At 39.9% G+C, this 27,545-nt stretch overlaps 2 pseudogenes; both read left to right on the plus strand.

Annotated features, from left to right (window-relative positions):
• Positions 1–1,727: 1,727 nt before the first annotated feature.
• Positions 1,728–15,185, plus strand: LOC121693651 (annotated as a pseudogene).
• A 660-nt stretch (positions 15,186–15,845) lies between these two features.
• Positions 15,846–27,221, plus strand: LOC121693652 (annotated as a pseudogene).
• The last annotated feature ends 324 nt before the right edge of the window (positions 27,222–27,545 follow it).

Here is a 27,545-nt window from a genome sequence, read left to right on the forward strand (position 1 = left end):
CGCATGCAACACTTCAAAAATTGTACATTAACTCCTCAATATCTATGAAGAAAAAAACTCAAATCATTTGATTCAAGTTTAAGTCAAGTATCAAGTTATGAATAGCAAGTCAAAGTCAAAGTCTTTTATACATCTTGATCAAGCAGCTCTCAAGTCCTAAAAACACACAAACACAAATTCAGATTAGGAAGCTTTCAGAAGGAATGGAAGTTTTCTTCAGTTACCCATCCCATCACCATAAAGTGTGAAGTTCACACCTCCACCCCAACCCCAGATCCCCTTCTTTGTGGAGTTTCAGCAGTGTAGTTATGACCAGGTCCACCTGTGGACCATCACATCTGTGAATAGAGATCATACATATGGAATTCCCTCCTAAGTCTTTGTCATTCTTATTTGCATGATTTGGGGGTATCTTGCCATATTTCTCTTATTTCTCCGAAGGGTTGTTATCAGAAACAGCTGGCATTTTGTTTCAAAATGTGCTTTCCTATACTTTTTAAGTGGCTTTTCTGCCTAAAATAAACGTCTATGTTTTTAAACATTTGAAAACAAAAATTCTACCAAAGATCTTCTGCCACACTCAGTTAAAATGGAAAAGAAAAATGCCAAGACTTAGAGAACTAAATAATTAAACCCTGGTCAACAACCTAGGGTTTGTACTTGGATGGAAACGAGTGTTTCATTTTAAGCACGGACATTGTCTTAGATTCTGGTGCAGTGATAATACTCTTTGCCTATACCTCAAGATGTAATGTTAATAACACTTCACTTGACGGGTGAGTTCATAACACATTCATAGCAGCTGTCATAAACTGCACATAAAGCATTCATGACTGTTTCATGAGACATGACTCAAGATTCATAGCAAACCTTTCATGAATGTGGAAGACAGAACGACGACAACTTGTCAAAATAAAAGTCCAACAATCACAAAGCAGCATTGCCATTATTCTTTCCAGCCTTTGTAAATATTTCATGAATATCTTATGAAGTCTACATCGAATGTCACTTTACTATACAAGTTGTGAAGTATTCATAATCACTGAGTTTAACACTGGGAGGTAAACTAGCCTACATTTAGCTTTATTTGTGTAACCTGGAATGGTTGGACATTCCCAGTAGCAAAAGATGAGAAATCATCTGCAAAGGTTACATCAATGAACAAATAGATTTTTATGAAACAAAATTATTTGCTTGACCATGTTCTGTCTTTTTGGCACAGGAGTAGTCCATTGACTCAGATGTGACGTGATCAAGAGGTTTGGACCAAAAACGGCAATACTGCTTTGCAACTTTCTGCAAAGTTCTCGTCGTTCTGTCTTCCACATTCATGAAAGGTTTGGTATGAATGTTGAGTCATGTCTCATGAAACAGTTATGAATGCTTTATGTGCAGTTTATGACAGCTGCTATGAATGTGTTATGAACTCACCCGTCAAGTAAAGTGTTACCTAATGTTCAAGCTAAAGGCTTTTTATATCTACTTGTATATGAATGTTTTCTAGCATATTGTACTCTATCCTCATAGTTATACACAATTAGAGCACATACTACCAGGGAAACTTAGATAATTTAAGTACATACAAGCACACATATGGAAATACATTATGAGAAGCATTCAGGTGGAATAGAACTTTTCTTCAGTTGACCATCCCACCCCCACAACCAGTTCACACCTCCACCCCACCCCCACCTGCCCTCCTTTGTGGAGTGTGTGCTATTTGAGTTATGGCCATGCGCACCTGTGGACCATCAGACGTAACGACCCTTCAAATGTAAGCCCCTCCCACAATCCTTTGTTATTCTGATTGACATACCAGCCCCTACAGCTGATTGGTTAGGTTGAAATCCAGGAGGCTAATGGGTCAGACAGCAGTAATATATAAACACCACACAGAGGGAACAGTTTACAGAAGTCATTTCTAGGAGTAACTTTTGCTAAACTGCTGAAGCTGAGCTGAACTGAAGCTTGAAATGTCAGGTTTCATACCGTCACAGCTGACCATGCCAGTGAAGACTGAGAGAGAAGATGAAGAAGTTGATGATTTTGTAGCAGAGTTTTTGTTTAAAACTCAGAAACCGAAAGAAGAGCCTGGACTGGATCATGGAACTCGGACTGAAATATTAATGTCACCACCTGAGGATATTAAAAAGGAAGAAATATCTGATTTAACAGAAAATGATCACACAGATCATTTTCCAAAAGGTGAGATCCTAAACAGTTTGTATTATCATTTAACAGAATCACAATAATTACAAAGTGACACTAATATCAACAGCGCCTCATTGAGACATTGTGAAAACCTTCAGTTTCTTTATTTCTAACGTTGCAGGACACATTCAAATGATCCATGCTAACAACAGAGTGAAATCTGAGGAACAACAATCATGGTGCCAGACAACTAGAGAGAAACAGCATGAATTCCAGTGTTTGGGAACGTTTAATGAAATCCCTGCTGTTTCATGTCAGAAAATACACACAGGACAAATGTTGTATGACACAACATGTGGAGAGAGATTCAGAGCACATTCAGAGCTCACTTCCCATCAGAGCACACATACAGATGGAGAGGCATGTCATTGTTTTCAGTGTGGGAAAGCCTACATTCAGAAGTCTGATCTCAAGATACACCAGAGGATCCATACTGGAGAAAAGCCACATCAATGTTCTCAGTGTGGGAAAGCCTTTATTTTGAAGTCTGATCTCAAGAGACACCAGATGATACATACTGGAGAAAAGCCACATCAATGTTCTCAGTGTGGGAAAGCCTTCAATCAGAAGTCTTATCTCAAGATACACCAGAGGATCCATACTGGAGAAAAGCCACATCAATGTTCTCAATGTGGAAAAGCCTTTGCTCGAATATCTCATCTCAAGGATCATCAGATGATCCATAGTGAAGAAAAACCACATCACTGTTCTCAATGTGGAAAAGCCTTTGCTCAAATATCTCATCTCAAGCATCATCAGATGAGCCATACTGGAGAAAAGCCACATCAATGTTCTCAATGTGGAAAAACCTTTATTCGGAAGTCTGATCTCAATAAGCATCAAAGGATCCATACAAGGTCTTTAGTCCAAAGTCTAAACTGAAAAGACATCTGCAGAGTGGTGTTTAGAGCAAAACTGTTTTTCTAAATGAACTAATTTTGTTTTAGCTGGTTGTTCAAGGCCGATTCTAAGGGCCCAGCACTGAGAGAGTGCTCCCAGAGAGCCCACATTTTCTAGCAGCACCCCTTGCAGGGCATGGTGTCTATATCAACTATAGTGATAAATTACCCATGAAAACAAAAAACATGGTCATGGTTACCCACAAATCCATGGTTATTCTGTCATAGTAAAACCATGGTTAATTTCTGTAAGGGTCATAGTAAAACCATGGTTAATTTCTGTCAGGGTCATAGTAAAACCATGGTTAATTTTCGTGAGGGTTGTTGCTGGTCTGTCGCATCAGTTGGTGACAGGTTTGCTCACATGACGCATGCAACAGTACTCAGATTTTCTAAAATTGTACATTAACTCCTCAATATCTATGAAGAAAAAAACTGAAGTCATTTGATTCAATTCTAAGTCAAGTATCAAGTCATGAATAGCAAGTCAAAGTCATTTATACATCTTGATCAAGCAGCTCTCAAGTCCTAAAAACCTACAAATACACAAACACAAATTCAGATTAGGAAGATTTCAGGAGGAATGGAAGTTTTCTTCAGTTACCCATCCCATCACCATAAAGTGTGAAGTTCACACCTCCACCCCAACCCCAGATCCCCTTCTTTGTGGAGTTTCAGCAGTGTAGTTATGACCAGGTCCACCTGTTGACCATCAAATCTGTGAATAGAGATCATACTGTACATTTGGAATTCCCTCCTATAAGTCTTTTCATTCTCATTTGCATTCAATTAGCTTATGCATCTTGTTTGGTTAGGTTACAATCCTAATATGTCAGGACGAGGGGGTATTTTGCTATATTTCTCTGAAGGGTCGTTATCAGAAACATCTGACATGTTGTTTCAAAATGTGCTGTCCCATACAAAATCATTTGTTTTATGATGTAACCTATGCACATGATTTCTCATCTTTTGCTACTGGGAATGTCCAACCGTTCCAGGTTACACAAATACGGGTCAGCTGAATGCATACTTGTATAGTGAAGTGACATTCAATGTAGACTTCATAAGATATTCATGAAATATTTACAAAGGCTGGAGAGATTAAATTAATGGTATCCAGGTTACACAAATACGATGTTGGACTTTTATTTTGACAAGATGTGGTCGTTCTGTCTTCCACATTCATGAAAGGTTTGGTATGAATGTTGAGTCATGTCTCATGAAACAGTCATGAATGCTTTATGTGCAGTTTATGACAGCTGCTATGAATGTGTTATGAACCTACCCGTCAAATAAAGTGTTACCAAATAGTTTTTTAATAGGCTACACACGCTCTCCGACTGGGAGTTTTTGGAGACACAGAGCATATCGGTCAAGCTGTCGGTTACTTTAGCGCAAGTTTGCCTTGCGCAAAAGCAGTTCCTGCGCAACCTCATTCGTTATCCTGAACACAAGCCCACAAGGATCATTAAAGTGTAGTTTCACCAACTTGCAGGTCAGCATCACTTATTAAATTTTCCAAATGTGCACCGACGATAGGCTGTCTTAGCTGGTGAGCTTCAATTAACGGGCTTTGGCTTTTTCAGAATGTCCTTAAGGTCGAATGGATAGGTCATAGGCCACTTCTATTTTTGGATGCTCTCTTAATGGTGTTGGTGTTTAAAACACATTTTTATTTCGGAGTGTCTATTTACACCCCTGGTACGAATAGCCTTGGCCACACAGCTGAGCTATTCACACCTTGTGACATAACAACAAAAAGACGTTGCTCACGTGAACAAAAAACACGGCGGACATTCGTTTTTTCGTCAGCAGAAAGTGAAGAATTCTGAAAGGTTTCGGCACTAATATCTTTTCAGATTAAGTTTTAAATTGAAAAGTTGTGTTTTATTTTCATAATCTTGGTTCAGTGAACACATACAACCGTCAGTTTGTTAGTTAACAGAAATTTCGTGAATATGACGTTCAGGCCAGAACAGACATCACACACAACATGCACTTACAGCAGAAAAAAGTAATATACATACAAGAAAACTCCACTGTACAATAGAGACAGTAGAAGATAATCATTATACTAAAATACTAAATACTAAATATACTATAAAAACTAAATCAAATATCAAATACCAACAAAGTGTGCTTAAGGATGCTTAAGGATGATCAAGCATGACAGGGTAGGGACTGAGCCTGTAATTCAGAGTGCAGCTGAGGATGATCGCTTCCTTGTTGTCCCTGTCAAGGATGCCATGGTCGTGGACCCCTCAACAGACACAAGCAAGATGAAATATACAGTTGAAAGGGTGGGGATAGTAATATGGACATAAAAGAGATTAATGTATAATGTAGACAAGATAATATAACAAAACTAGAAATGTAATGCCAGAGGAATTACAATAGTGGATGGAAAGCTGCTGGCTTAATGTTGGTGGGGAGATTCCTGGAAAAAAAAAAACATTGAATCACTTAATCTTTGAGTTCATACAAACCCTCTTACCAAAAAACCTTGTGTGTCAAGGCGTTCTTGAGATATAACACTCAAGGTGTTTTTGACCTTGACATTTGACCTTTGACCTCCAACATCAATTCATTTCATCTTTGAGTCCATACACTCTTGGACTCATATCAAATTTCAGGCATGTATGTCAAGGCATTCTTGATATATCACGCTCAGAGTATTCATGGACTTGACCTTTGACCTCCAACATCAACTCACTTCATCTTTGAGTCCAGTCCAAATTTGAAGCATATGCGTCAAGCTGTTCTGGAGATATAATGCGCAAAGCATGAGATATGGCTCTGACTTTTATTTTGACACACGAGAAACACTTAAACAGGATGTGTAGTTTTAGGGAGCACCAGATTGTATGCATTAGAAGCTGAAACAGTTGGATTCACAGGTGACACCTGTGCCAGTGTTCTGATTAGCCCGGGAACTACTCTGGGAGCTTAACGAGCGCAGCTGGCTTTAGGCCATTATGACATCACAGCCATTCAAGTCTATGGGGGGGAAATGAGCATTTTAGAATGTTTAATACCTTATTTCTCAAAAAGTATAAACCTTTTAAAAAATCTGAAATAATAACTCTCTTGCCCCACTCCAGACCTTCAGAACGGTTATTTCAACATGTCTGTACGTTAAACGGTTAGAGTCGCATTCATTCTTGAAAAGGTAAAAAGAAAAGGTGTTATAATAAGAAGAAGCCAGGAGATTTCAAGATAGGGGATTCCATCCACTATAATAATAAGAAGCCAGGAGATTTCAAGATAGTGGATTCCATCCACTATAACTATGTCAGTGCAAGAATAGGTTGAGGTAAAAGGGTTACAGCCATTGGTCAAGTATTGAGTATAAGGTATTAAGCATCAAGTACGGCCACAGTCCAGGAGGGAGGGGTTGTGCAAATGTGCTAATATAGCATGTAAACAGACTATGCAGAACAGTCTATCTCTCCTCTACCCTTAAGTGAAGTGTTGAACAGTTCAATGGCCTGGGGACAAATTACTTCCTCAGTCTATCAGTTGTGCATGACAGTGAGTGAAGTCTCCAGCTGATCAGGCTCTTCTGCTTTACAGTAGTGCTATGGAGTGGATGACATTCATTGTCCAAGATGCTGAACAGTTTGTTCAGGGTTATTTTGTCTGATATTGAAGTGATGCACTCCAGTTCGGCTCCCACGACAGAGCCAGCTTTCCTTATCAGCCTATATAGTCGCCCAGCATCCTTCTTTTTTGTGCTTTCTCCCCAGCATACCACAGCATAGAAGAGGATGCTGGCAACAACAGACTGGTAAAACATCCTGAGGAGCTTAATGCAAAGAAATCCACCACCATCTCCTTGGTCTTTTAAGTGTTGAGTTGAAGGTGGTTGAGTTTGCACCATTGCACAAAGTCCTCCACCAGGCTCCTGTACTCCTCCTCTTGTTCATCCCTGATACACCCCACAATTGCAGTATCATCAGAGAACTTCTGCATGTGGCACGACTTGGTGTTGTAGCAGAAGTCAGACGTGTACAGGGTGAACAGGACTGGAGAGAGCACAGTTCCCTGTGGAGCTCCGGTGCTGCTGATCACAGTGTCAGAGAGACAGTTCTTCAGTCTGACGAACTGTGGCCGCTCGGTCAGGTAATCTGTGATCCAGGATACCAGGTGAGCGTCCACACCCATCTGCAAGAGCTTGTCTCTCAGTCTGAGGGGTTGGATGGTGTTAAAGGCACTTGAGAAATCAAGGCTGATGGCTGTTGACTGAAGCCATTGTCACATTGGCTGGCGACTGATGGCTGTTGACTGAAGCCGTTGTCACCATGTGGGGGATTGGTGCGATAGCCTGAGATAATGGGGGTAAGTGTTGCACTGAGAGTGAGGGGGGAGGTGTGGGTTGGGCAGGCATGCAAGCAAGAGCAGTGTCTGAGTCAGCAAGGGGTGGTGGACCACTGCCATTGGAGCTGGACCAGGGCAGTCAAACCTGTTGTAGAAGTGGTTCAGCTGGTTCGCCCTGTCCAGAACTCCCTCCACAGAGCTGCTGCTCTTCTCAAGGTCAGTGATGGTGTTCATACCGTCCCATACCTCCTTCATGTTGTTCTCCTGCAACTTCTGTTCCACCTTCCTTCTGTAGTCCTCCTTAGCCTCTTTCAGCTTGACTTTGAGTTCCCCTGTACGCGCCTCAGCTCTGCCATGTCCCCCTCTCTGAACGCCATCTTTTTCCTATTGAGAAGGGTCTTGACATTGCTGGTTATATGTACCATTGAACTAACTAAGCAATAAAGTCTGTATGTTGTTTGAAGTTGGAAGTATATGTGTTGTGTTTTTACTGGTTACCACGTAGTGTTGCTAAATGTAAAGTGTGTGTAAATATGAATGCATGGGTATGTGTAAGAAATAATGCACATAATTATAAAGAAAGCAATATAAGATTTAATGGAAAAGGGATAGTCTCACAATTTCTTTCAAAATGTGCTTTCCTACACTTTTTAAGTGGCTTTTCTGCCTAAAATAAACCTCTATGTTTTTAAACATTTGAAAACAAAAATTCTACCAAAGATCTTCTACCACACTCAGTTAAAATGGAAAAGAAAGAAAGAAAGACTTAGAGAACAAAATAATGAATTAAACCCCGGTCTATACCAACAACCTAGGGTTTGTATTTGGATGGAAACTAGTGGAGTTTCATTATAAGCACGGACATTGTCTGAGATTATGGTGCAGTGATACTATTTGCCTACCTCAAGATGTAATGTTCAAGCTAAAGTCATTTTATATCTACTTGTATCTAAATGTTTTCTATTCATATCGTACTCTATCCTCATAGTTATACAAAATTAGAGTACTACCTGGGAAACTTATATAATGTAAGTACAAAGAAACACACATATGGAAATACATTATGAGAAGCATTCAGGTGGAATAGAACTTTTCTTCAGTTGACCATTCGACCACCACAACCAGTTCACACCTCCACCCCACCCCCACCTGCCCTCCTTTGTGGAGTGGGTGCTGTTTGAGTTATGGCCATGCGCACCTGTGGACCATCAGACGTAACGACCCTTCAGATGGAAGCCCCTCCCACAATCCTTTGTTATTCTGATTGACGTACCAGCCCCTACAGCTGATTGGTTAGGTTTGAATCTAGGGGGCGAATGGGTCAGACAGGAGTAATATATAAACACCACACAGAGGGAACAGTTTACAGAAGTCATTTCTAGGAGTAACTTTTGCTAAACTGCTGAAGCTGAACTGAAGCTTGAAATGTCAGGTTTCATACCGTCACAGCTGACCATGCCAGTGAAGAGTGAGAGAGAAGATGAAGAAGTTGATGATTTCGTAGCAGAGTTTTTGTTTAAAACTCAGAAACCGAAAGAAGAGCCTGGACTGGATCATGGAACTCGGACTGAAATATTAATGTCACCACCTGAGGATATTAAAAAGGAAGAAATATATGATTTAATAGGAAATGATCACACAGATTTTTTTCCAAAAGGTGAGATTATAAACAGATTTATAAGCATGATAGTAATTACAAAGTGATACTAATATCAACAGCGCCTGATAGAGACATTGTGGAAATGTTGAGTTTCTTTATTTCTAATGTTGCAGGAGACATTCAAATGATCCATGCTAACAACAGAGTGAAATCTGAGGAACAACAATCGTGGTGCCAGACAACTAGAGAGAAACAGCATGAATTCCAGTGTTTGGGAACGTTTGATGAACTCCCTGCGGTTGCATATCAGCAAATACACACAGGACAAATGTTGTACGAGTGTACTACATGTGGAGAGAGATTCACAGCACATTCAGAGCTCACTGCCCATCAGAGCACACATACAGATGGACAGGCATGTCATTGTTTTCAGTGTGGAAAAACCTTTGCTCGAAAATCTGTTCCCAAGTATCATCAAAGGATCCATACTGGAGAAAAGCCACATCAGTGTTCTCAGTGTGGGAAAGCCTTTATTCGGCAGTCTGATCTCAACAGGCATCAATGGATCCATGATGAAAATACATATCGGTGTTCTCGGTGTAACAAAATCTTTACTCGGAAATCTGATCTCAGGGATCATCAGATGATCCATACTAAGGAAAAACCACATCAGTGTTCTCAATGTGGAAAAGCCTTTGCTCACATATCTCATCTCAAGTATCATCAGATGATCCATACTGGAGAAAAACCACATCAATGTTCTCAGTGTGGTAAAGCCTTTATTCGGAAGTCTGATCTCAAGAATCACCAGATGACCCATACTGGAGAAAATACATATCGGTGTTCTCAGTGTAACAAAATCTTTACTCGGAAATCTGATCTCAAGGATCATCAGATGATCCATACTAAGGAAAAACCACATCAGTGTTCTCAATGTGGAAAAGCCTTTGCTCACATATCTCATCTCAAGTATCATCAGATGATCCATACTGGAGAAAAACCACATCAATGTTCTCAGTGTGGTAAAGCCTTTATTCGGAAGTCTGATCTCAAGAATCACCAGATGACCCATACTGGAGAAAATACATATCGGTGTTCTCAGTGTAACAAAATCTTTACTCGGAAATCTGATCTCAAGGATCATCAGATGATCCATACTAAGGAAAAACCACATCAGTGTTCTCAATGTGGAAAAGCCTTTGCTCACATATCTCATCTCAAGTATCATCAGATGATCCATACTGGAGAAAAACCACATCAATGTTCTCAGTGTGGAAAAGCCTTTATTCGGCAGTCTGATCTCAACAGGCATCAAGGGATCCATGATGAAAATACATATCGGTGTTCTCGGTGTAACAAAATCTTTACTCGGAAATCTGATCTCAGGGATCATCAGATGATCCATACTAAGGAAAAACCACATCAGTGTTCTCAATGTGGAAAAGCCTTTGCTCACATATCTCATCTCAAGTATCATCAGATGATCCATACTGGAGAAAAACCACATCAATGTTCTCAGTGTGGAAAAGCCTTTATTCGGAAGTCTGATCTCAAAAATCACCAGATGACCCATACTGGAGAAAAGCCACATCAGTGTTCTCAGTGTGGAAAAAGCTTTGTTCAAATATCTCATCTCAAGAATCATCAGATGACCCATACTGGAGAAAAGCCACATCAATGTTCTCAGTGTGGGAAAGCCTTTGTTCGGAAGTCTGCTCTCAAGATCCATCAAAGGATCCATCCAAGGTCTTTAGTCCAAAGTCTAAACTGAAAATACATCAGCAGAGTGGTGTTTAGAGCAACAATATTTTTTCTATATGAACTAATTTTGTTTTAGCTGGTTGTTTAACACTAGCCTGGCTCGGCCTGCCTACGTACTTCCAGTCGATTTCTTTTTCCTACAGTACTCCATCTGGAATAGGTTGATTCGCGCTCGTTTACTTTGGAGGTTGAACCTGTAGTTTTCGTAGGAAACAGTCAAAATAACGTGTGTGATGTACTGGCACAAAGTAGATCAATATAGAATGAAAGTATAAAGTGCTTTAGACCATTATTTGCCAATGCTCTTGCGTTTTGTAAAATGCCTATGGAAACTCCCCATAGGAATTTTGGTTATTCAAAATGCATACTGACAATCAAATGCTTACTGCACATGAACTCTGTAGAAGCATAATCCTGGTCTCAAATGAAAGGTAACACTTCCAGGTTTCTTGTGGACTATTTAGATTGTATGTCAGGTGTTCTGATATAGACTGACTACACAAATATGGAATAATTACAAATAAAGTCTCTATTTTTGCATTTACTTTGTTGGTTCAATGAGTGTGTATAAGATAAACTATACATCTGTACAACTAATATTGGATAATACAACATGAAGATTCAATTTCTATGGATTCTTGTGAATTTCAGTACCCAATATGTTGCATCTACTTATTGTGCTGCAGCCAGAGGTCAGGGTAGCACCAAAAGCGGATGAGGGGGAGGGGGGCATTTTGGATCAAATTTAATTGAGACATAATAAGATTAATCTGAGAATGTAAAGCACTATACAGATTGTCCATGAAAAAAGTTGTCATTTTTGGATTCCCAAGAGTCAAAGCTTTCAAATGGTGTATAACATTACTCTGCTACATAGCAATATGGTGCATACAATTGATTTAGAATGTTGGAGGAGGTGGGGGAGGGGGGTAACCGTCCCGCCGGCGGGACACTGAAGATTAACTGGTTTAGGCCGATTCTAAGGGCCCAGCACTGACAGGGAGCTCCCAGAGAGCCCACATTTTCTAGCAGCACCCCTTGCGGGGCATGGTGCTTATATCAACTATAGTGATAAACCATGGTTATCATGGTTACCCATGAAAACAAAAAACACGGTCATGGTTACCCACAAATCCATGGTTATTCTGTCATAGTAAAACCATTGTTAATTTGCGTGAGGGTTGTTGCTGGTCTGTGGCATCAGTTGGTGACAGGTTTGCTCACATGACGCATGCAACACTTCAAAAATTGTACATTAACTCCTCAATATCTATGAAGAAAAAAACTCAAATCATTTGATTCAAGTTTAAGTCAAGTATCAAGTTATGAATAGCAAGTCAAAGTCAAAGTCTTTTATACATCTTGATCAAGCAGCTCTCAAGTCCTAAAAACGCACAAACACAAATTCAGATTAGGAAGCTTTCAGAAGGAATGGAAGTTTTCTTCAGTTACCCATCCCATCACCATAAAGTGTGAAGTTCACACCTCCACCCCAACCCCAGATCCCCTTCTTTGTGGAGTTTCAGCAGTGTAGTTATGACCAGGTCCACCTGTGGACCATCACATCTGTGAATAGAGATCATACATCTGTGAATAGAGATCATACATATGGAATTCCCTCCTAAGTCTTTGTCATTCTTATTTGCATGATTTGGGGGTATCTTGCCATATTTCTCTTATTTCTCCGAAGGGTTGTTATCAGAAACAGCTGGCATTTTGTTTCAAAATGTGCTTTCCTATACTTTTTAAGTGGCTTTTCTGCCTAAAATAAACGTCTATGTTTTTAAACATTTGAAAACAAAAATTCTACCAAAGATCTTCTGCCACACTCAGTTAAAATGGAAAAGAAAAATGCCAAGACTTAGAGAACTAAATAATTAAACCCTGGTCAACAACCTAGGGTTTGTACTTGGATGGAAACGAGTGTTTCATTTTAAGCACGGACATTGTCTTAGATTCTGGTGCAGTGATAATACTCTTTGCCTATACCTCAAGATGTAATGTTAATAACACTTCACTTGACGGGTGAGTTCATAACACATTCATAGCAGCTGTCATAAACTGCACATAAAGCATTCATGACTGTTTCATGAGACATGACTCAAGATTCATAGCAAACCTTTCATGAATGTGGAAGACAGAACGACGACAATATGTCAAAATAAAAGTCCAACATTGTATGTGTGTAACCTGGATACCTTTAATTTGATCTCTCCATCCTTTGTAAATATTTCATGAATATCTTATGAAGTCTACATTGAATGTCACTTTACTATACAAGTTGTGAAGTATTCATAATCACTGAGTTTAACACTGGGAGGTAAACTAGCCTACATTTAGCTTTATTTGTGTAACCTGGAATGGTTGGACATTCCCAGTAGCAAAAGATGAGAAATCATCTGCAAAGGTTACATCAATGAACAAATAGATTTTTATGAAACAAAATTATTTGCTTGACCATGTTCTGTCTTTTTGGCACAGGAGTAGTCCATTGACTCAGATGTGACGTGATCAAGAGGTTTGGACCAAAAACGGCAATACTGCTTTGCAACTTTCTGCAAAGTTCTCGTCGTTCTGTCTTCCACATTCATGAAAGGTTTGGTATGAATGTTGAGTCATGTCTCATGAAACAGTTATGAATGCTTTATGTGCAGTTTATGACAGCTGCTATGAATGTGTTATGAACTCACCCGTCAAGTAAAGTGTTACCTAATGTTCAAGCTAAAGGCTTTTTATATCTACTTGTATATGAATGTTTTCTAGCATATTGTACTCTATCCTCATAGTTATACACAATTAGAGCACATACTACCAGGGAAACTTAGATAATTTAAGTACATACAAGCACACATATGGAAATACATTATGAGAAGCATTCAGGTGGAATAGAACTTTTCTTCAGTTGACCATCCCACCCCCACAACCAGTTCACACCTCCACCCCACCCCCACCTGCCCTCCTTTGTGGAGTGGGTGCTATTTGAGTTATGGCCACGCGCACCTGTGGACCATCAGACGTAACAACCCTTCAAATGTAAGCCCCTCCCACAATCCTTTGTTATTCTGATTGACATACCAGCCCCTACAGCTGATTGGTTAGGTTGAAATCCAGGAGGCTAATGGGTCAGACAGCAGTAATATATAAACACCACACAGAGGGAACAGTTTACAGAAGTCATTTCTAGGAGTAACTTTTGCTAAACTGCTGAAGCTGAGCTGAACTGAAGCTTGAAATGTCAGGTTTCATACCGTCACAGCTGACCATGCCAGTGAAGACTGAGAGAGAAGATGAAGAAGTTGATGATTTTGTAGCAGAGTTTTTGTTTAAAACTCAGAAACCGAAAGAAGAGCCTGGACTGGATCATGGAACTCGGACTGAAATATTAATGTCACCACCTGAGGATATTAAAAAGGAAGAAATATCTGATTTAACAGAAAATGATCACACAGATCATTTTCCAAAAGGTGAGATCCTAAACAGTTTGTATTATCATTTAACAGAATCACAATAATTACAAAGTGACACTAATATCAACAGCGCCTCATTGAGACATTGTGAAAACCTTCAGTTTCTTTATTTCTAACGTTGCAGGACACATTCAAATGATCCATGCTAACAACAGAGTGAAATCTGAGGAACAACAATCATGGTGCCAGACAACTAGAGAGAAACAGCATGAATTCCAGTGTTTGGGAACGTTTAATGAAATCCCTGCTGTTTCATGTCAGAAAATACACACAGGACAAATGTTGTATGACACAACATGTGGAGAGAGATTCAGAGCACATTCAGAGCTCACTTCCCATCAGAGCACACATACAGATGGAGAGGCATGTCATTGTTTTCAGTGTGGGAAAGCCTACATTCAGAAGTCTGATCTCAAGATACACCAGAGGATCCATACTGGAGAAAAGCCACATCAATGTTCTCAGTGTGGGAAAGCCTTTATTTTGAAGTCTGATCTCAAGAGACACCAGATGATACATACTGGAGAAAAGCCACATCAATGTTCTCAGTGTGGGAAAGCCTTCAATCAGAAGTCTTATCTCAAGATACACCAGAGGATCCATACTGGAGAAAAGCCACATCAATGTTCTCAATGTGGAAAAGCCTTTGCTCGAATATCTCATCTCAAGGATCATCAGATGATCCATAGTGAAGAAAAACCACATCACTGTTCTCAATGTGGAAAAGCCTTTGCTCAAATATCTCATCTCAAGCATCATCAGATGAGCCATACTGGAGAAAAGCCACATCAATGTTCTCAATGTGGAAAAACCTTTATTCGGAAGTCTGATCTCAATAAGCATCAAAGGATCCATACAAGGTCTTTAGTCCAAAGTCTAAACTGAAAAGACATCTGCAGAGTGGTGTTTAGAGCAAAACTGTTTTTCTAAATGAACTAATTTTGTTTTAGCTGGTTGTTCAAGGCCGATTCTAAGGGCCCAGCACTGAGAGAGTGCTCCCAGAGAGCCCACATTTTCTAGCAGCACCCCTTGCAGGGCATGGTGTCTATATCAACTATAGTGATAAATTACCCATGAAAACAAAAAACATGGTCATGGTTACCCACAAATCCATGGTTATTCTGTCATAGTAAAACCATGGTTAATTTCTGTAAGGGTCATAGTAAAACCATGGTTAATTTCTGTCAGGGTCATAGTAAAACCATGGTTAATTTTCGTGAGGGTTGTTGCTGGTCTGTCGCATCAGTTGGTGACAGGTTTGCTCACATGACGCATGCAACAGTACTCAGATTTTCTAAAATTGTACATTAACTCCTCAATATCTATGAAGAAAAAAACTGAAGTCATTTGATTCAATTCTAAGTCAAGTATCAAGTCATGAATAGCAAGTCAAAGTCATTTATACATCTTGATCAAGCAGCTCTCAAGTCCTAAAAACCTACAAATACACAAACACAAATTCAGATTAGGAAGATTTCAGGAGGAATGGAAGTTTTCTTCAGTTACCCATCCCATCACCATAAAGTGTGAAGTTCACACCTCCACCCCAACCCCAGATCCCCTTCTTTGTGGAGTTTCAGCAGTGTAGTTATGACCAGGTCCACCTGTTGACCATCAAATCTGTGAATAGAGATCATACTGTACATTTGGAATTCCCTCCTATAAGTCTTTTCATTCTCATTTGCATTCAATTAGCTTATGCATCTTGTTTGGTTAGGTTACAATCCTAATATGTCAGGACGAGGGGGTATTTTGCTATATTTCTCTGAAGGGTCGTTATCAGAAACATCTGACATGTTGTTTCAAAATGTGCTGTCCCATACAAAATCATTTGTTTTATGATGTAACCTATGCACATGATTTCTCATCTTTTGCTACTGGGAATGTCCAACCGTTCCAGGTTACACAAATACGGGTCAGCTGAATGCATACTTGTATAGTGAAGTGACATTCAATGTAGACTTCATAAGATATTCATGAAATATTTACAAAGGCTGGAGAGATTAAATTAATGGTATCCAGGTTACACAAATACGATGTTGGACTTTTATTTTGACAAGATGTGGTCGTTCTGTCTTCCACATTCATGAAAGGTTTGGTATGAATGTTGAGTCATGTCTCATGAAACAGTCATGAATGCTTTATGTGCAGTTTATGACAGCTGCTATGAATGTGTTATGAACCTACCCGTCAAATAAAGTGTTACCAAATAGTTTTTTAATAGGCTACACACGCTCTCCGACTGGGAGTTTTTGGAGACACAGAGCATATCGGTCAAGCTGTCGGTTACTTTAGCGCAAGTTTGCCTTGCGCAAAAGCAGTTCCTGCGCAACCTCATTCGTTATCCTGAACACAAGCCCACAAGGATCATTAAAGTGTAGTTTCACCAACTTGCAGGTCAGCATCACTTATTAAATTTTCCAAATGTGCACCGACGATAGGCTGTCTTAGCTGGTGAGCTTCAATTAACGGGCTTTGGCTTTTTCAGAATGTCCTTAAGGTCGAATGGATAGGTCATAGGCCACTTCTATTTTTGGATGCTCTCTTAATGGTGTTGGTGTTTAAAACACATTTTTATTTCGGAGTGTCTATTTACACCCCTGGTACGAATAGCCTTGGCCACACAGCTGAGCTATTCACACCTTGTGACATAACAACAAAAAGACGTTGCTCACGTGAACAAAAAACACGGCGGACATTCGTTTTTTCGTCAGCAGAAAGTGAAGAATTCTGAAAGGTTTCGGCACTAATATCTTTTCAGATTAAGTTTTAAATTGAAAAGTTGTGTTTTATTTTCATAATCTTGGTTCAGTGAACACATACAACCGTCAGTTTGTTAGTTAACAGAAATTTCGTGAATATGACGTTCAGGCCAGAACAGACATCACACACAACATGCACTTACAGCAGAAAAAAGTAATATACATACAAGAAAACTCCACTGTACAATAGAGACAGTAGAAGATAATCATTATACTAAAATACTAAATACTAAATATACTATAAAAACTAAATCAAATATCAAATACCAACAAAGTGTGCTTAAGGATGCTTAAGGATGATCAAGCATGACAGGGTAGGGACTGAGCCTGTAATTCAGAGTGCAGCTGAGGATGATCGCTTCCTTGTTGTCCCTGTCAAGGATGCCATGGTCGTGGACCCCTCAACAGACACAAGCAAGATGAAATATACAGTTGAAAGGGTGGGGATAGTAATATGGACATAAAAGAGATTAATGTATAATGTAGACAAGATAATATAACAAAACTAGAAATGTAATGCCAGAGGAATTACAATAGTGGATGGAAAGCTGCTGGCTTAATGTTGGTGGGGAGATTCCTGGAAAAAAAAAAACATTGAATCACTTAATCTTTGAGTTCATACAAACCCTCTTACCAAAAAACCTTGTGTGTCAAGGCGTTCTTGAGATATAACACTCAAGGTGTTTTTGACCTTGACATTTGACCTTTGACCTCCAACATCAATTCATTTCATCTTTGAGTCCATACACTCTTGGACTCATATCAAATTTCAGGCATGTATGTCAAGGCATTCTTGATATATCACGCTCAGAGTATTCATGGACTTGACCTTTGACCTCCAACATCAACTCACTTCATCTTTGAGTCCAGTCCAAATTTGAAGCATATGCGTCAAGCTGTTCTGGAGATATAATGCGCAAAGCATGAGATATGGCTCTGACTTTTATTTTGACACACGAGAAACACTTAAACAGGATGTGTAGTTTTAGGGAGCACCAGATTGTATGCATTAGAAGCTGAAACAGTTGGATTCACAGGTGACACCTGTGCCAGTGTTCTGATTAGCCCGGGAACTACTCTGGGAGCTTAACGAGCGCAGCTGGCTTTAGGCCATTATGACATCACAGCCATTCAAGTCTATGGGGGGGAAATGAGCATTTTAGAATGTTTAATACCTTATTTCTCAAAAAGTATAAACCTTTTAAAAAATCTGAAATAATAACTCTCTTGCCCCACTCCAGACCTTCAGAACGGTTATTTCAACATGTCTGTACGTTAAACGGTTAGAGTCGCATTCATTCTTGAAAAGGTAAAAAGAAAAGGTGTTATAATAAGAAGAAGCCAGGAGATTTCAAGATAGGGGATTCCATCCACTATAATAATAAGAAGCCAGGAGATTTCAAGATAGTGGATTCCATCCACTATAACTATGTCAGTGCAAGAATAGGTTGAGGTAAAAGGGTTACAGCCATTGGTCAAGTATTGAGTATAAGGTATTAAGCATCAAGTACGGCCACAGTCCAGGAGGGAGGGGTTGTGCAAATGTGCTAATATAGCATGTAAACAGACTATGCAGAACAGTCTATCTCTCCTCTACCCTTAAGTGAAGTGTTGAACAGTTCAATGGCCTGGGGACAAATTACTTCCTCAGTCTATCAGTTGTGCATGACAGTGAGTGAAGTCTCCAGCTGATCAGGCTCTTCTGCTTTACAGTAGTGCTATGGAGTGGATGACATTCATTGTCCAAGATGCTGAACAGTTTGTTCAGGGTTATTTTGTCTGATATTGAAGTGATGCACTCCAGTTCGGCTCCCACGACAGAGCCAGCTTTCCTTATCAGCCTATATAGTCGCCCAGCATCCTTCTTTTTTGTGCTTTCTCCCCAGCATACCACAGCATAGAAGAGGATGCTGGCAACAACAGACTGGTAAAACATCCTGAGGAGCTTAATGCAAAGAAATCCACCACCATCTCCTTGGTCTTTTAAGTGTTGAGTTGAAGGTGGTTGAGTTTGCACCATTGCACAAAGTCCTCCACCAGGCTCCTGTACTCCTCCTCTTGTTCATCCCTGATACACCCCACAATTGCAGTATCATCAGAGAACTTCTGCATGTGGCACGACTTGGTGTTGTAGCAGAAGTCAGACGTGTACAGGGTGAACAGGACTGGAGAGAGCACAGTTCCCTGTGGAGCTCCGGTGCTGCTGATCACAGTGTCAGAGAGACAGTTCTTCAGTCTGACGAACTGTGGCCGCTCGGTCAGGTAATCTGTGATCCAGGATACCAGGTGAGCGTCCACACCCATCTGCAAGAGCTTGTCTCTCAGTCTGAGGGGTTGGATGGTGTTAAAGGCACTTGAGAAATCAAGGCTGATGGCTGTTGACTGAAGCCATTGTCACATTGGCTGGCGACTGATGGCTGTTGACTGAAGCCGTTGTCACCATGTGGGGGATTGGTGCGATAGCCTGAGATAATGGGGGTAAGTGTTGCACTGAGAGTGAGGGGGGAGGTGTGGGTTGGGCAGGCATGCAAGCAAGAGCAGTGTCTGAGTCAGCAAGGGGTGGTGGACCACTGCCATTGGAGCTGGACCAGGGCAGTCAAACCTGTTGTAGAAGTGGTTCAGCTGGTTCGCCCTGTCCAGAACTCCCTCCACAGAGCTGCTGCTCTTCTCAAGGTCAGTGATGGTGTTCATACCGTCCCATACCTCCTTCATGTTGTTCTCCTGCAACTTCTGTTCCACCTTCCTTCTGTAGTCCTCCTTAGCCTCTTTCAGCTTGACTTTGAGTTCCCCTGTACGCGCCTCAGCTCTGCCATGTCCCCCTCTCTGAACGCCATCTTTTTCCTATTGAGAAGGGTCTTGACATTGCTGGTTATATGTACCATTGAACTAACTAAGCAATAAAGTCTGTATGTTGTTTGAAGTTGGAAGTATATGTGTTGTGTTTTTACTGGTTACCACGTAGTGTTGCTAAATGTAAAGTGTGTGTAAATATGAATGCATGGGTATGTGTAAGAAATAATGCACATAATTATAAAGAAAGCAATATAAGATTTAATGGAAAAGGGATAGTCTCACAATTTCTTTCAAAATGTGCTTTCCTACACTTTTTAAGTGGCTTTTCTGCCTAAAATAAACCTCTATGTTTTTAAACATTTGAAAACAAAAATTCTACCAAAGATCTTCTACCACACTCAGTTAAAATGGAAAAGAAAGAAAGAAAGACTTAGAGAACAAAATAATGAATTAAACCCCGGTCTATACCAACAACCTAGGGTTTGTATTTGGATGGAAACTAGTGGAGTTTCATTATAAGCACGGACATTGTCTGAGATTATGGTGCAGTGATACTATTTGCCTACCTCAAGATGTAATGTTCAAGCTAAAGTCATTTTATATCTACTTGTATCTAAATGTTTTCTATTCATATCGTACTCTATCCTCATAGTTATACAAAATTAGAGTACTACCTGGGAAACTTATATAATGTAAGTACAAAGAAACACACATATGGAAATACATTATGAGAAGCATTCAGGTGGAATAGAACTTTTCTTCAGTTGACCATTCGACCACCACAACCAGTTCACACCTCCACCCCACCCCCACCTGCCCTCCTTTGTGGAGTGGGTGCTGTTTGAGTTATGGCCATGCGCACCTGTGGACCATCAGACGTAACGACCCTTCAGATGGAAGCCCCTCCCACAATCCTTTGTTATTCTGATTGACGTACCAGCCCCTACAGCTGATTGGTTAGGTTTGAATCTAGGGGGCGAATGGGTCAGACAGGAGTAATATATAAACACCACACAGAGGGAACAGTTTACAGAAGTCATTTCTAGGAGTAACTTTTGCTAAACTGCTGAAGCTGAACTGAAGCTTGAAATGTCAGGTTTCATACCGTCACAGCTGACCATGCCAGTGAAGAGTGAGAGAGAAGATGAAGAAGTTGATGATTTCGTAGCAGAGTTTTTGTTTAAAACTCAGAAACCGAAAGAAGAGCCTGGACTGGATCATGGAACTCGGACTGAAATATTAATGTCACCACCTGAGGATATTAAAAAGGAAGAAATATATGATTTAATAGGAAATGATCACACAGATTTTTTTCCAAAAGGTGAGATTATAAACAGATTTATAAGCATGATAGTAATTACAAAGTGATACTAATATCAACAGCGCCTGATAGAGACATTGTGGAAATGTTGAGTTTCTTTATTTCTAATGTTGCAGGAGACATTCAAATGATCCATGCTAACAACAGAGTGAAATCTGAGGAACAACAATCGTGGTGCCAGACAACTAGAGAGAAACAGCATGAATTCCAGTGTTTGGGAACGTTTGATGAACTCCCTGCGGTTGCATATCAGCAAATACACACAGGACAAATGTTGTACGAGTGTACTACATGTGGAGAGAGATTCACAGCACATTCAGAGCTCACTGCCCATCAGAGCACACATACAGATGGACAGGCATGTCATTGTTTTCAGTGTGGAAAAACCTTTGCTCGAAAATCTGTTCCCAAGTATCATCAAAGGATCCATACTGGAGAAAAGCCACATCAGTGTTCTCAGTGTGGGAAAGCCTTTATTCGGCAGTCTGATCTCAACAGGCATCAATGGATCCATGATGAAAATACATATCGGTGTTCTCGGTGTAACAAAATCTTTACTCGGAAATCTGATCTCAGGGATCATCAGATGATCCATACTAAGGAAAAACCACATCAGTGTTCTCAATGTGGAAAAGCCTTTGCTCACATATCTCATCTCAAGTATCATCAGATGATCCATACTGGAGAAAAACCACATCAATGTTCTCAGTGTGGTAAAGCCTTTATTCGGAAGTCTGATCTCAAGAATCACCAGATGACCCATACTGGAGAAAATACATATCGGTGTTCTCAGTGTAACAAAATCTTTACTCGGAAATCTGATCTCAAGGATCATCAGATGATCCATACTAAGGAAAAACCACATCAGTGTTCTCAATGTGGAAAAGCCTTTGCTCACATATCTCATCTCAAGTATCATCAGATGATCCATACTGGAGAAAAACCACATCAATGTTCTCAGTGTGGTAAAGCCTTTATTCGGAAGTCTGATCTCAAGAATCACCAGATGACCCATACTGGAGAAAATACATATCGGTGTTCTCAGTGTAACAAAATCTTTACTCGGAAATCTGATCTCAAGGATCATCAGATGATCCATACTAAGGAAAAACCACATCAGTGTTCTCAATGTGGAAAAGCCTTTGCTCACATATCTCATCTCAAGTATCATCAGATGATCCATACTGGAGAAAAACCACATCAATGTTCTCAGTGTGGAAAAGCCTTTATTCGGCAGTCTGATCTCAACAGGCATCAAGGGATCCATGATGAAAATACATATCGGTGTTCTCGGTGTAACAAAATCTTTACTCGGAAATCTGATCTCAGGGATCATCAGATGATCCATACTAAGGAAAAACCACATCAGTGTTCTCAATGTGGAAAAGCCTTTGCTCACATATCTCATCTCAAGTATCATCAGATGATCCATACTGGAGAAAAACCACATCAATGTTCTCAGTGTGGAAAAGCCTTTATTCGGAAGTCTGATCTCAAAAATCACCAGATGACCCATACTGGAGAAAAGCCACATCAGTGTTCTCAGTGTGGAAAAAGCTTTGTTCAAATATCTCATCTCAAGAATCATCAGATGACCCATACTGGAGAAAAGCCACATCAATGTTCTCAGTGTGGGAAAGCCTTTGTTCGGAAGTCTGCTCTCAAGATCCATCAAAGGATCCATCCAAGGTCTTTAGTCCAAAGTCTAAACTGAAAATACATCAGCAGAGTGGTGTTTAGAGCAACAATATTTTTTCTATATGAACTAATTTTGTTTTAGCTGGTTGTTTAACACTAGCCTGGCTCGGCCTGCCTACGTACTTCCAGTCGATTTCTTTTTCCTACAGTACTCCATCTGGAATAGGTTGATTCGCGCTCGTTTACTTTGGAGGTTGAACCTGTAGTTTTCGTAGGAAACAGTCAAAATAACGTGTGTGATGTACTGGCACAAAGTAGATCAATATAGAATGAAAGTATAAAGTGCTTTAGACCATTATTTGCCAATGCTCTTGCGTTTTGTAAAATGCCTATGGAAACTCCCCATAGGAATTTTGGTTATTCAAAATGCATACTGACAATCAAATGCTTACTGCACATGAACTCTGTAGAAGCATAATCCTGGTCTCAAATGAAAGGTAACACTTCCAGGTTTCTTGTGGACTATTTAGATTGTATGTCAGGTGTTCTGATATAGACTGACTACACAAATATGGAATAATTACAAATAAAGTCTCTATTTTTGCATTTACTTTGTTGGTTCAATGAGTGTGTATAAGATAAACTATACATCTGTACAACTAATATTGGATAATACAACATGAAGATTCAATTTCTATGGATTCTTGTGAATTTCAGTACCCAATATGTTGCATCTACTTATTGTGCTGCAGCCAGAGGTCAGGGTAGCACCAAAAGCGGATGAGGGGGAGGGGGGCATTTTGGATCAAATTTAATTGAGACATAATAAGATTAATCTGAGAATGTAAAGCACTATACAGATTGTCCATGAAAAAAGTTGTCATTTTTGGATTCCCAAGAGTCAAAGCTTTCAAATGGTGTATAACATTACTCTGCTACATAGCAATATGGTGCATACAATTGATTTAGAATGTTGGAGGAGGTGGGGGAGGGGGGTAACCGTCCCGCCGGCGGGACACTGAAGATTAACTGGTTTAGGCCGATTCTAAGGGCCCAGCACTGACAGGGAGCTCCCAGAGAGCCCACATTTTCTAGCAGCACCCCTTGCGGGGCATGGTGCTTATATCAACTATAGTGATAAACCATGGTTATCATGGTTACCCATGAAAACAAAAAACACGGTCATGGTTACCCACAAATCCATGGTTATTCTGTCATAGTAAAACCATTGTTAATTTGCGTGAGGGTTGTTGCTGGTCTGTGGCATCAGTTGGTGACAGGTTTGCTCACATGACGCATGCAACACTTCAAAAATTGTACATTAACTCCTCAATATCTATGAAGAAAAAAACTCAAATCATTTGATTCAAGTTTAAGTCAAGTATCAAGTTATGAATAGCAAGTCAAAGTCAAAGTCTTTTATACATCTTGATCAAGCAGCTCTCAAGTCCTAAAAACGCACAAACACAAATTCAGATTAGGAAGCTTTCAGAAGGAATGGAAGTTTTCTTCAGTTACCCATCCCATCACCATAAAGTGTGAAGTTCACACCTCCACCCCAACCCCAGATCCCCTTCTTTGTGGAGTTTCAGCAGTGTAGTTATGACCAGGTCCACCTGTGGACCATCACATCTGTGAATAGAGATCATACATCTGTGAATAGAGATCATACATATGGAATTCCCTCCTAAGTCTTTGTCATTCTTATTTGCATGATTTGGGGGTATCTTGCCATATTTCTCTTATTTCTCCGAAGGGTTGTTATCAGAAACAGCTGGCATTTTGTTTCAAAATGTGCTTTCCTATACTTTTTAAGTGGCTTTTCTGCCTAAAATAAACGTCTATGTTTTTAAACATTTGAAAACAAAAATTCTACCAAAGATCTTCTGCCACACTCAGTTAAAATGGAAAAGAAAAATGCCAAGACTTAGAGAACTAAATAATTAAACCCTGGTCAACAACCTAGGGTTTGTACTTGGATGGAAACGAGTGTTTCATTTTAAGCACGGACATTGTCTTAGATTCTGGTGCAGTGATAATACTCTTTGCCTATACCTCAAGATGTAATGTTAATAACACTTCACTTGACGGGTGAGTTCATAACACATTCATAGCAGCTGTCATAAACTGCACATAAAGCATTCATGACTGTTTCATGAGACATGACTCAAGATTCATAGCAAACCTTTCATGAATGTGGAAGACAGAACGACGACAATATGTCAAAATAAAAGTCCAACATTGTATGTGTGTAACCTGGATACCTTTAATTTGATCTCTCCATCCTTTGTAAATATTTCATGAATATCTTATGAAGTCTACATTGAATGTCACTTTACTATACAAGTTGTGAAGTATTCATAATCACTGAGTTTAACACTGGGAGGTAAACTAGCCTACATTTAGCTTTATTTGTGTAACCTGGAATGGTTGGACATTCCCAGTAGCAAAAGATGAGAAATCATCTGCAAAGGTTACATCAATGAACAAATAGATTTTTATGAAACAAAATTATTTGCTTGACCATGTTCTGTCTTTTTGGCACAGGAGTAGTCCATTGACTCAGATGTGACGTGATCAAGAGGTTTGGACCAAAAACGGCAATACTGCTTTGCAACTTTCTGCAAAGTTCTCGTCGTTCTGTCTTCCACATTCATGAAAGGTTTGGTATGAATGTTGAGTCATGTCTCATGAAACAGTTATGAATGCTTTATGTGCAGTTTATGACAGCTGCTATGAATGTGTTATGAACTCACCCGTCAAGTAAAGTGTTACCTAATGTTCAAGCTAAAGGCTTTTTATATCTACTTGTATATGAATGTTTTCTAGCATATTGTACTCTATCCTCATAGTTATACACAATTAGAGCACATACTACCAGGGAAACTTAGATAATTTAAGTACATACAAACAAACATATGGAAATACATTATGAGAAGCATTCAGGTGGAATAGAACTTTTCTCCAGTTGACCATCCCACCCCCACAACCAGTTCACACCTCCACCCCACCCCCACCTGCCCTCCTTTGTGGAGTGGGTGCTATTTGAGTTATGGCCACGCGCACCTGTGGACCATCAGACGTAACAACCCTTCAAATGTAAGCCCCTCCCACAATCCTTTGTTATTCTGATTGACATACCAGCCCCTACAGCTGATTGGTTAGGTTGAAATCCAGGAGGCTAATGGGTCAGACAGCAGTAATATATAAACACCACACAGAGGGAACAGTTTACAGAAGTCATTTCTAGGAGTAACTTTTGCTAAACTGCTGAAGCTGAGCTGAACTGAAGCTTGAAATGTCAGGTTTCATACCGTCACAGCTGACCATGCCAGTGAAGACTGAGAGAGAAGATGAAGAAGTTGATGATTTTGTAGCAGAGTTTTTGTTTAAAACTCAGAAACCGAAAGAAGAGCCTGGACTGGATCATGGAACTCGGACTGAAATATTAATGTCACCACCTGAGGATATTAAAAAGGAAGAAATATCTGATTTAACAGAAAATGATCACACAGATCATTTTCCAAAAGGTGAGATCCTAAACAGTTTGTATTATCATTTAACAGAATCACAATAATTACAAAGTGACACTAATATCAACAGCGCCTCATTGAGACATTGTGAAAACCTTCAGTTTCTTTATTTCTAACGTTGCAGGAGACATTCAAATGATCCATGCTAACAACAGAGGAACAACAATCATGGTGCCAGACAACTAGAGAGAAACAGCATGAATTCCAGTGTTTGGGAACGTTTAATGAAATCCCTGCTGTTTCATGTCAGAAAATACACACAGGACAAATGTTGTATGACACAACATGTGGAGAGAGATTCAGAGCACATTCAGAGCTCACTTCCCATCAGAGCACACATACAGATGGAGAGGCATGTCATTGTTTTCAGTGTGGGAAAGCCTACATTCAGAAGTCTGATCTCAAGATACACCAGAGGATCCATACTGGAGAAAAGCCACATCAATGTTCTCAGTGTGGGAAAGCCTTTATTTTGAAGTCTGATCTCAAGAGACACCAGATGATACATACTGGAGAAAAGCCACATCAATGTTCTCAGTGTGGGAAAGCCTTCAATCAGAAGTCTTATCTCAAGATACACCAGAGGATCCATACTGGAGAAAAGCCACATCAATGTTCTCAATGTGGAAAAGCCTTTGCTCGAATATCTCATCTCAAGGATCATCAGATGATCCATAGTGAAGAAAAACCACATCACTGTTCTCAATGTGGAAAAGCCTTTGCTCGAATATCTCATCTCAAGCATCATCAGATGAGCCATACTGGAGAAAAGCCACATCAATGTTCTCAATGTGGAAAAACCTTTATTCGGAAGTCTGATCTCAATAAGCATCAAAGGATCCATACAAGGTCTTTAGTCCAAAGTCTAAACTGAAAAGACATCTGCAGAGTGGTGTTTAGAGCAAAACTGTTTTTCTAAATGAACTAATTTTGTTTTAGCTGGTTGTTCAAGGCCGATTCTAAGGGCCCAGCACTGAGAGAGTGCTCCCAGAGAGCCCACATTTTCTAGCAGCACCCCTTGCAGGGCATGGTGTCTATATCAACTATAGTGATAAATTACCCATGAAAACAAAAAACATGGTCATGGTTACCCACAAATCCATGGTTATTCTGTCATAGTAAAACCATGGTTAATTTCTGTAAGGGTCATAGTAAAACCATGGTTAATTTCTGTCAGGGTCATAGTAAAACCATGGTTAATTTTCGTGAGGGTTGTTGCTGGTCTGTCGCATCAGTTGGTGAC

The sequence above is a fragment of the Alosa sapidissima genome, chromosome 19 (assembly GCF_018492685.1).
Source record: "Alosa sapidissima isolate fAloSap1 chromosome 19, fAloSap1.pri, whole genome shotgun sequence".
NCBI classification, from domain to species: Eukaryota; Metazoa; Chordata; class Actinopteri; order Clupeiformes; family Clupeidae; genus Alosa; species Alosa sapidissima.